General features: G+C 31.4%; 1 protein-coding gene across 2 annotated transcripts in view; it reads left to right on the plus strand.

Annotated features, from left to right (window-relative positions):
* Positions 1 to 2,597: 2,597 nt before the first annotated feature.
* The window catches only part of LOC114329435 (G protein-activated inward rectifier potassium channel 3), a 202,949-nt gene continuing 193,394 nt past the window's right edge, over positions 2,598 to 12,152 (plus strand). The window contains exon 1 of one of the 2 annotated variants that reach the window (XM_028278534.2): positions 2,598 to 2,762. The gene's annotated coding sequence lies outside the window, so the exon portion shown is untranslated. The remainder of the gene's footprint in view (positions 2,763 to 12,152) is intronic. The other variant, XM_028278533.2, reaches the window with a different exon arrangement.

Below are 12,152 nucleotides of genomic sequence, written 5' to 3' on the forward strand. Positions count from 1 at the left end.
ATTAGTGATGTTATACCTTTTTTTTTTGTGTCGGTGCACTTGCGAACGGAGCATTTCCGGACAAGTCAAATTTGGGGGCACTTGCGGACAAGACGAAATGTGCGAGGTAAATAAATTGTTAGGGAATCGAGGCATTTCCGTACAATGTTTTCGACTGCAATAATCAGTCAATATAATCAGTCAAAAGAAATCGTGAGAATAAACTTCCCTTCACACTTTATCCAAGGGTTAGGTAATCACTTTATCCAAGGCTTCATTGGCAATAAGTGGAGTCACTGAAGGTGGATATGAGCTATTACCTCCGAATTCTTTGAACCTCCATCGATTTGCATGAAAATTGGTGAGTGGTTAGAGGATATCGCAAGGAACAAAGGTGACATGGTGCCAACTTGCGCTTGTACCCTGGGGGTGGATGCCACCCCTTCTGGGGGGTGAAAATTATTTTATTAAAAATAACCAATTCGATAGAAGGACAAATTTCAAGCAAAATTTGTTTTATAAAATTATTAAAATAAATCAAAACTTTTTGAGTTATTAAAGGTCAAAGATTTTAATTTTTCTTGAGAAAAGTGAATGTTTTTAACCAATTTTTCATCAATAACTCAAAAAGTGTAAGTTTTTACAAAAAAGTTATTATTATCAAAATTGAAGCTAATAAAAAATAAAATAAGCACCTTACTACAAAAATCTTTTAGTGTTAACTAAAAGTGAGTTATGGGTAATTGAATATATATTTTTTTCGGCGACTAAAAAACTCTAAGTATTCAAGCTGAAATAACGGGAAATTGATGCATTTATAACATAAATTTATTAAACATTTGTCAAAGTACTTAAAAATATCTATTAAATGAGCCCCCGAACATGTTGTTAGCGTTAAAATTTATGCTCCAAAATGTTTTCAAAATTTATCTTTTAAAAATTTGTCCATAAAATGTTATTGTTTTTTTTTAATAACTCCGTTCGAGTTTACGATATCAGGTTCATGTAAAAACTGTTTGAAAGCTAATTCCAAGTACTATTTAATCACGTTGAACTTAATCTTTTAAACCCCTTACTGTTTTAAAAATATAAGGTTAAATGACCCCGGTTGCATGGTTCCCACAGCAAAATTTAAGATTTAAACGTTTCTATCTCGGTTATTTTTTATCCTATAGAAATAGTAAAACAGGTAAAATATTTGGCATAGAAAAAACTAAAATTTGGTTTTATATAATTTTTTACGTATATTGAATATTTTTGGAGTTATTTTTAAAAGAATATGAGAATTACAATAATTTTTAAAATTATGATTTTTTAAATTATATCTTTTTTTTTCAAAAATATGCATTCTAAACCGGTCAAAATTATCGAACACATTACTTATGCTAATATAAAGAAGTTCTTGTAAGGATTACTATAAATTTAAATTTTTGTGGAAATGGCGTATTTCATTTTTCACTTTTTCCTAAAAAATTCGAAACGGTTCTTTTATTTTCATTATAACTTGCTTAATTTTGACGCTATTACCTTGTTCTGAAGCTCATTTGATAGGTATTCCGAAGTATTTTGGCAAATGTTTAGAAGGAGCATTTTATGCATTGCATCGTTTTCCCGTTATTTAAGCTTAAATACTTAGATTTGAGTAGTCGTCGAAAAAAATACACTTTCAATTGCCAATAACTCACTTTGAACTAACATTAATTTAGTTCTTTATGTGAGGAGTGTATTCAATTTTTTATTATCTTCAATTTCAGTAATAATAACTTTTTTGTAAAAGCTTATAGTTTTTGATTTATACGTGAAAAACCGATTTAAAACATGCATTTTTTACGAAAAGATAAAATTTTGGTCTTTAATAACTCAAAAAGCGTTGATTTATTTTAATAACTTTATATAACAAATTTTGCTTATAATTTGTCCCTCTATCGACTTATGGTATTATTTTTAATAAAATAATTTTCACCCCCGAGAAGGGGTGGCATCCACCCCCAGCGTAAAAGCGCAAGTTGGCATCATGTCACCTTTGTTCCTTGAGGTATCCTCTAATTACTCACCAATTTTCATGAAAATCGATGGAGGTTCAACGAAATCGGAAGTGAAAGCCTTCAGTGACTGCACTAAATCTATAAAATAATTTTTTTGATATGGTACAAGAAACTAACTTTATATATTGGCGTGTTTCCGCCTTGTATTATTCTATTTGGGTCTTTGTCGACGAAAAATCCATTCGATCAAATGTTCGTCGACGAATTGTACATTCGATGAATTCTGCATTCGACCAACTGTTTGTCGATCAAATGTTGTCGACTAATTTTCCTTCGACGAAGTGTTCTCGACCAACTTTCCGACACCGATATTGTTTCCTTAAAACTGGAATACAATAATATAATAAAAACGAAAATATATATTTGATTTTGTACAATCTGTAATAAAAGTAATGTAGTTTAAAAAAATTATGATATTTTTATAACACATAACAGAAAGGCCGTCCATTCATAATAATAAATAATGTAATTCGCTGTCCCGCCACTGAAGTGAGCCCTAATAACCGAAATTGTCATCGTGGTTTCAAGTGGATAATGAAGAATGCAAAAATATTAGAGACCAAAACTTAAGTGGCCGTTGAGTGTGTTCATGTGCCCGCAGTTAACATTGTGGATATTTTGCCTAACTATTTGAAAGGCTTCAGTTCTTGGTACTTTTTTGTAAAAGCATTATTGTGAATTTGTAGAAACTTCAAAAGTATCCGAAACGGAACCGGCAATTACCGTAAAACTTCTGTGGTAAGGATATTTTTCTTGACTGAAAATGCTAAATATTTAGTATATTAAAAAAAAATAGAGCAAGATTAAACCCACACATAATTTTTATCATTAGATTATCACTGAGATTTTAAAAGATACAAGGTATGACATAAAAATTATGTAAAAAAATTCTCTATATTACCTCGTACTTTAGAATGAAACTATAACGTTAAAGGGATTTTTGTTTTTTATGGTCAATAGACCCCCAAATACGAAAAATCCAGGAAGTGCTGCCATTTAAAGGTGTGCGTTTTTGAGAAAGGGGTGAATTAGTGCATTTTTCAGTTTTTTTATTTTTGACTTGAATTCTATGCACATTTCGTATACAGGGTGAGTCACCACCAACGGGACGGAAGATTGCAGCTAAACGGTAAAAGATTTAAAAAAAATTAAATTGATTAGTTTGTAAGTTGATAAAAGCTACATTTTAAAATTATTTTGAAATATACAGGGTACCCCAATAAATGGCGGCGTATCAAAGTTATATTTTTTCTTATGGAACACCCTGTAGTTTATTGCATTTTTTAATTGTCCGCAAAAAATAAGGTATAGTTTCATAAGGCTTCCCTATATCTATGTACAGAGTGTTCTGAGTTATGTTGACTTTTCTTAAAATGTAAAGTTTTAAAAGAAGGCTTATTCTCAAGTTATTTAAGAAATTATAAAAACATTACTTTTACATCTTAATAGTTGTATATTGGTTTAATGTATTCCATGATTAATTATTATACATTTGTCTACAGGGTGTTCAAAATTTACAGTTTCATTATAGGAGTATTCAATGTGTCATATGATGCTTATTTTAAATGGAACACCATGTATATTAATAAATAATTATACTAACCAAATTTACCTCTTTCGAATGGTATATGAATGTCCTATACCTAGGTGTCATAGTTTTTGCGTAATTTACAATTATTTAAATTCTTAATCTGTAAATCGATTTTAAAACAAAAGATTAATGTCATTGTATGACATTGTCAGTTTATGACAGTACGGTCTGGTAATTATCAAAACTATAAACATCTATGTATGATATTCAATTTTTTTTACTTAAAAATGGCTTTGGAAGAGCCAATTACATTCAAATTTAATTGTTCCTAAAAATGAATAATCACATTATCTATGAAAGAGTAGACATGCTACTTTGCATTGGGGAATATTTTTAAAATTTTCTCTTAGCTTCTAAAGTTTACGCTTAAAAGTATCCTGATAGAGAACACCCAAAAAAGACGTTTTTGAGAAATTTCTCGATAGATTCCGTGCTGCTGGTAATTTTGCATAGGTAGGAAAAGTTAAATAAAAATAAACCATTTATTTTTGATGACGTTAACGAACTTGATGTCCTGCTTTCTGTTACGGAAAACCCAAATACTAGTACCTACGTGAAAAATGTCGAGTCAATTGGAGATCAGTCTAACAAGTGTATGTAGATTACATAAGAAAAACCACTATCATCCGTATAAAACTCAACTACACCAGCATTAGACAGAACAGGAACGTTTAACTTTTCGTTTATGGACTTTAGAATTTGGAGAAGATCCTGATTTTTTTTAAGAATGTATTATGTACAGACGAATCTACCTACTTTTCATAATAATCGTCTAGTTAATAGACATAGCTTTCATTTTATTATGATACAGTAAACAAACATTTTAATGTTGATCGCCAACACCGATGAAGTGTTAATGTTTGGGGCAGTATTCTGAGCCAGTACGTTATCGACCCATATTTTTTTGACGAAAATCTGAATGGAACAACTTTTTTAAATTTCTTAAAACAAGTTTTTTGAATCCTTCTTAAAACCTTCCACTTAGCGTGCGAACAAACATGTGACTCCAAGTGGACGGAGCTCCTGCTTATTTTTGACGTGATGTTAAGAACAACCTCAACATAAAATTTTGAAATAAATGGATAGATTGATTCGGTCCATATATTTGGCCACCTAGGTCACCAGGATTGACCAAGATGAATTTTTTTAAATAAGGTTATATTAAAAATATTGTAAATGCTGCACTTCCTAACCCAGAAACCTGTGTTTAGTACAATATTTGATTAATATACATGGTGTTCTAATAAAATACCCATCATATTATGCTACATTGAATAATCTAATAATGAAACTGTAAATTTTGAACACCCTGTAAATAAATGTGTAATAATCAATCATGGAATGCATTAATTATAAGATAATTACCAGACCGTATTGTCATGAAATGGCAATGTCATACAATGACATTAATTAACTTCATCTTTTGTTTTAAAATCGATTTACAGAGTAAGAATTTAAATAATTGTAAATTACGCAAAAACTATGAGACCTAGGTATAGAACATCCATATACCATTCGAAAGAGGTAAATTTGTTAAGTATAATTATTTATTAATATACATGGTGTTCCATTTAAAATACGCATCATATGACACAATGAATACCCCACTAATGAAACTATAAATTTTGAACACCCTGTAGACAAATGTGTAATAATTAATCATGGAATACATTCAACCAATATCCAACTATTTAGATGTAAAAGTAATGTTTTTATAATTTCTTAAATAACTTGAGAATAAGCCTTCTTTTAAAACTTTACATTTTAAGAAAAGTCAACATAACTCAGAACACTCTGTACATAGGTATAGGGAAGCCTTATGAAACTACACCTTATTTTTTGCGGACAATTAAAAAATGCAATAAAATACAGGGTGTTCCATAAGAAAAAATATAACTTTGATACGCCGCCATTTATTGGGGCACCCTGTATATTTCAAAATAATTTTAAAATGTAGCTTTTATCAACTTACAAACTATTCAATTTAAATTTTTTTCAAATCTTTTACCGTTTCGCTGTAATATTCCGTCCCGTTAGTGGTGACTCACCCTGTATATTCGTCCAAAAAAAAGCTATTCAAAATTAAATTTCCTACTGAAAGGATTACTTTCTAAAGTCAATTTTTTTACAAAATATCGGTATAGGCATTACTTCACAGAAAAATTTTCTTTAGAATTCATAGTATCCGAGATATAGTATCCGAGTGTTTTTAGAATTTATAGTATTTTTTAAAGTTTGCCACTCACATTATTTTTGGGTCATTTTCCTATTTTTTCGCAAACATTGTTCCATAACTTTTCTCTACGCAGTGTTAGGGGACTCTACACAGTTTTAGGGTAAGCGTAATACATTTGTGTAAGTGTAAGGCAAAACTCAATTACCTGTGTAATAACTACTGTAGAAGGTTCTAGGACAAATTTTAAGCAAAATATGGTTCTTCAAAGTTTTTACTAACTTGTATAACTATTTTTAAAATTTTTCTATTATAGACATATACCTAAATGCACAAGAAAAAAAGACATAAAGAAATTTTTTTAAGAATAGTCATACAAGTTAGTAAAAACTTTGAAGAACCATATCTTGCTTAAAATTAGTCCTAGAACCTTCTGCGATAGTTATTATACAGGTAATTAACTAATTATAATGGACACAAGTCCGGTTTTATTTTTTTTTCTGGTATATCAAGGGGTGCTTATTAAAAGATTAACTTTTTCTTAAAAAATTTCGCCCCGGAACCCCCCTTTTCATCCCTTTAAAGGGGGTAATTTGTGCTTTTTGCGAAACGTAGCCTTCCTGTACGTTTTGCAAAAAAATTACTTAATAGTAAAATGAAGAGGACTATATTTCCTACTATTTATTTTCCGACAGCATGTGTCCCACCCTTTAGCGGGGGTGGCGTCCCAAAGTTGACAAGTTTTTAAAAAAGATGTTTTTAAAAAAACATATTTTTCCCTATCTGTAATGAAAATTAAGAAGAAACCCTGGGGAGATTAATCACATAGAAGTGGCTGATTTTTTGGTATAGGTTTCATTTGAGGGCAATTGCCCGTTTTTTAATTACAGTGTATTACATTTAAAAAAAACCCCTTTTAATACCATCTAAACCGCCTATGCGCTTATCTGAATCGCTGAAAAAACTTTCAACGATTATCCATGTACTTACTGGTGTTATTTACAAATTTCTATAATGCACCCCCATTTTTTTTCGGAACCATCCCAAAAAAAGGAGAATTAATAAAGAAAGTGATTTTCTTGGAATCCCTCACACACCATACCCTTTATTAAAATGCTTCATATATAATTTTGTGCACGTTCTTATTACCCATGCATGGACACCAAAATCGATTTCTTTTTGCAACCCCTGCAGCCAAAAAAAATAAAGGGGGGTTGAAAAAAAAATTTTTATTTTGTCTTTTGACCCATACCTATGGATATATGGACATACACTACCAATATCCTTGAAAATAAACTGCAAAAACTACCCCTATCCTATCCCTTGGAGAGCATGTTTTAACGATTTTCTCATTACCTGTGCATTTTTTTAAAACAAAACTTATACAGAATTAAAGAAACCTATTTTCTCTACAAATAAGGTCTTATGCATTTTTTCGTATAAGCAACCGTTACGGCACAGTGGCGCCGTAAACCTCAGAAATGCTTTGGCGGGGTCCAGTTTTTGTTTTTGTTTTCGTCACCTATTCATTTTATGGATAACGTGCTTATGGAAAATAAAAGAACACACTGTCTGCTACACATTATAACCTATGCATATTTTATTTTCTTTGCACCCTAAAGCCACAGTGGTGGCCAAAAATCAATTTTTGATTATTTTCTTTATTAATTCCCCTTTTTTGGGGTAGTTCCGGGGAAAATATGGGGGTACATTATACAAATTTGTAAATAACACTAGGACTTGGATAATAGCTGAAAGTTTTTTACTATAGCATAGGCGGTTCAGATGGTATAAAAAGGGGTTTTTTAAAATGTAACACCCTGTAATTAAAAAGATTTGCCATTGCCCTTAAATGAAACCTATACCAAAAAATCAGCCACTTACTTGTGAATAATTGCCGCAGGGTTTCTTCTTAATTTTCATTACAGTTAGGGAAAAATAATTTTTTTTTAAATATCTTTTTTTTAAATTTGTCAACTTTGGGGCGCCACCCGTGCTAAACGGTGGGTGATAGACATAATGCATATTAGGCTGTCAAGAAATAAATATTAGGAAATATAGTTCTCTTCATTTTACTGTTAAGTAAATTTTTTGCAAAACGTACAGGAAGGGCTACGTTTCGGGAAAACCACAAATTACCCCCTTTAAAAGGATGACAAGGGGGGTTCCGGGGCGGAATTTTTTAAAAACAGTTAGTCTCGTAATAAGGACCCCTTGATATACCAGAAAAAAAATAAAACCGGACTTGTGTCCATTTTGCGAGGTTCAACCTCTGTTTCCTACACTAAATTCCAAGTTTTGGCTTTCGAAAATGGTCCAAAAACGATGTTAGTGGCGTTTTTTAAAAAATCGTATCTCGGATACTATGAACCCTAAAGACTTCTACAATACCAAACATTATTTTGAAAAGAAAGGATCGACCTTTTTTTCGTGAAGTAATTAATGGCTTGTACCTATACTCCCGAGGAACAAAGTTATGGGGCAAAAAAATGATGCTTTTTCGTGTTTTTGCTTTGTTTTTGAAGGGTCTAGGAAAGTTGGCCGAGAACACTTCGTCGACGGAAAATTGGTCGACAACATTTGGTCGACAAACAGTTGGTCGAATGCACAATTGAAGACCAGAAGGGGGCATGCCACCAAACAATATTTTGGAGAAAACATCATTTTAATCTTATTTTCAAATCCTGAAATCCAATTTTTAAATTTTCCTTGGTAGTAAGGCCCATAATCGTTTGGAAATATGATATTAAATACCTACAGAATAAAAGTAACACAGATATTTATTTAACGGTTCTTGAGTTTTTGAACATTTTTTTAAAAAATATGATGCTTATCCCCTTTTGTATAAAAAAATATATTCTAAAATAGGAACATAAAATGCAAAAATAAAATAATTCAGTTATCAATATTTTCGATATTTGCAAAGTCGTCCAAATGTTCAATGTCTTCCAGTGGTTCATTATTCTCAGTATCTGGTAGAATCTGTTGGCAAGCACCAATTTCTGCCTACACTGTTTTTTGCAACCGCAAGGTGCACCTAATTTTTTTGGTTCTATTTTCTTCCCTTTTGTATTTATATACATATTCGTAAACTAGATTTTTTCAGTCTTGCGCTTAATTTTTTATGTCGTTAGGTATCCTTGTGTTTCCATCTAGAAGGCGCCTTCTTTTCTGGAGTTGGCAAGAAAACTCAAGAAATCTGTAGGGTAAAAACCTATTCATTTTCCTACAATGAAGTATATTTTACTAAAAATGTATAAGCCACAAACAACCTTTAGAACAATCCTAATATTTTTAGGTTCGAAAAATATAACATAAGGGGACAAGCCACACAGTAAATAAACTTACTGTTCCTGAGTTTATATTTTCCCAATCGCTGCTACTTCCTTATACTGTATAGTCTTTGTCATCTTCGCTTTTATTTAAAAACGGATCTTGGTCACTGTGTTCAGAATCAAACTCAGAAAAGTCTATTTTCCGTTTACATGCACGGGAATGTTCCGCCGCCATGTTGATTACTACTGTGGCACAGTATAAATAGGTTCCATAAATGGAACCTCTATATACTGTGACTGTGGCTTGTCTCCTTCTGTTGCAATATGAAGTAATGGTGACACAACGGGACTTAACTACAGCGGCGCCAATTATGAGAAAACTGCTGAAATTTTCTGTTTGGGACATCAATATGGTCTTAAAATGTGCGATTTCTACTTTAACTCATTTTTGACGAAATTGTGGCTTGCCCCCTTCTGGTACCAAGGTCTTCAATTCATCGAATGGACAATTCGTCGACGAACATTTGATCGAATGGATTTTTCGTCGACAAACTGTTATTTATCTTTAGGATACAGGGATTAATGGTGACAAACGACGGGTTGTTGGTTTTATTTTGTTAACTGGAATATTGCATTAGAGTGATTCCATTTCAAATCACTCAATTTTGGATAAAAAAACTTTTGGATCTCCGATTGTTCTGAAAATTGGTGTATAGCTTCTGCGGGACGTAAAATAAGATATTTAATGTCAAAAAATCTTCTTTTTTTTTCTCAAAAGGCTATTTTAAGCGATTTTACAGTGATTTGGTATTTATTTAAACAAATTTGCATTTTCTCTCGTAAAGTATCAATGAAAAAATTAATATTTTAATAGAAGGGACTCAAAAATGTCATTATATGACATTCTAACAAGTTAATTTGATTAAAAACAAGCTTTTGATCAAATTTTATAGTGTAGAAAACGTTAAAATACCGTTCCTTACATTTTACTCCATTTCCAAAATACATCATAATCGATTTGGCTGAAAATTTGCCCGCATATAGCCAAAACATAGGACTTTGAGTGCTTAGAAGGATTTGAATTATATTACAATACCAAAAAAGTTACATGCAATATCATAGTCAAAAATATAGGCGTCTACTGTAAGTACAATTAACTCGGAAAATATCGACCTCACGACAAAAATTGTTAAAAAGAAATTATAATAATTGTTAATACGATTTATTTGGAACAATTTCAGTTCCTACCATTTTTGTCGAAAAGTTAAAAGAGAGGTGGAGATATGAGATATAGAGCAAAAACGGTTCTCCTTTTAAAAAAAATCAAGCTGGCGACTAACGTAACGGAGGAATTCATTGGCGATTTTAAATTTAGGCTACTATTGACCCCCCTAAAGATTAGAAAAATAAAATTTTGGGGAGCTCGGCATGCAACATGCAAGGCCAAATGCTATCCTGACTGGACTAATATACTTTTGAGTCTGATATTATTGCATGTAACTTTTTTAGTATTGAGTATATACTTTATATATTTCTAGTATATAAAAAATTCTTCTAATAATTTATTTAATCTGACTCATTTATATTGGCAATTCAGACGTATATTATACATTTTAAATTAGAAGACTTTAAAATGATATCGTCAATATTTATGAGTTGCGTTCCTGGGACGACTTTACTAAAAGAAAGTTCATTCGATTACATGAAATCAATCCCAAATCAAGAATATCCCTCACAAAAAAATCATAGCATGTGATCTGTCTTTAAAAAGACAACCAAATGCAACGATGACAGTAAAATTCTCGCGTTAGAGATTCCATAATTATTTTTTTAATTTAATTGTGGCTTATTTCCCATCATAAAAATGCCACAAGAAAATAGCTTCAGAACAACCCAAAAAAAAAATAAAATGTATAATACAATATTCCAGTTAACAAAATAAAAACCAACAACCCGCCGTTTGTAAAAATAATTAAGATTTAGAAAAAAAATTAACAAAGCCCAAAAAAAAATAAAATTTATAATACAATATTCCAGTTAACAAAATAAAAACCAACAACCCGTTGTTTGTCTCCATTAATCCCTTTATCCTAAAGGTAAATAACAGTTTGTCGACGAAAAATCCATTCGATCAAATGTTCGTCGACAAATTGTCCATTCGATGAATTGTGCATTCGACCAACTGTTTGTCGGCCAAATGTTGTCGACCAATTTTCCGTCGACACGAAGTGTTCTCGACCAACTTTCCGACACCGGTTTTTGAATATATTGTTGTCAAAAAATATTATTTTTGACTTGATAAGGCGACATTTCGATAGGAAATTTAATTTTAAACAAATTTTCTGTAGCTACAGATGTACGAGATGTGCATAGAATTCGAATTAAAAATAAAAAACTGAAAAATGGACTAATTTGCCCCTTTCAGATGAAGGAGCAAACAATTGCAGAGTCTCTTGAAGATCTCAGATATATGACGAAAAAGCTACAACAAGAATACACTACTACAGCCCTCAAATTTTTACAGATGAGTATCAACGTAATTATAGACGGAAAAGCTAAGATATTGCCATGGAGATGCAGTAACAGACATAGAAGTAACCTCGTATCATTCCCGTGAGCAACCGATGAGTTTTCTTGAGTATTTGTATTATGTAACCGGTGAGTGACTTCCGGGATCTATCGATTGGTCCGAATTGCTAAAGAATTTTTTCGGTTCATCGGGAGTTGTTTTGTACAGTGGGAAAAATGAAAGATTACCCATGAACAAACATATAAAACATGAGCTGTTCTTATATTACTGGTACTAGTTCATTATTTTCTGGAAGATAGAAAAGATGTGTTTAATAATATGCTCGCTCATGTTGTCTACAATGACGTCTACAATATATTATTCATATATTCTAACTCCTCTAACTGATCTAATGGTTTGGGCAACAAATTTAGATTTAGCCACCACTTGCTCTGTAATAAGTAGGGAGCGGATTTTATGCTAAATGCATAATGCATATTGCATGCATATTTCGCATATTTGAGGACTTTACTAAATTTTGCATATTTTTAAAGAAACATGCATATTTTGTGCCTATTAA

The sequence above is a fragment of the Diabrotica virgifera genome, chromosome 1 (assembly GCF_917563875.1).
Source record: "Diabrotica virgifera virgifera chromosome 1, PGI_DIABVI_V3a".
Taxonomy (NCBI): Eukaryota; Metazoa; Arthropoda; class Insecta; order Coleoptera; family Chrysomelidae; genus Diabrotica; species Diabrotica virgifera.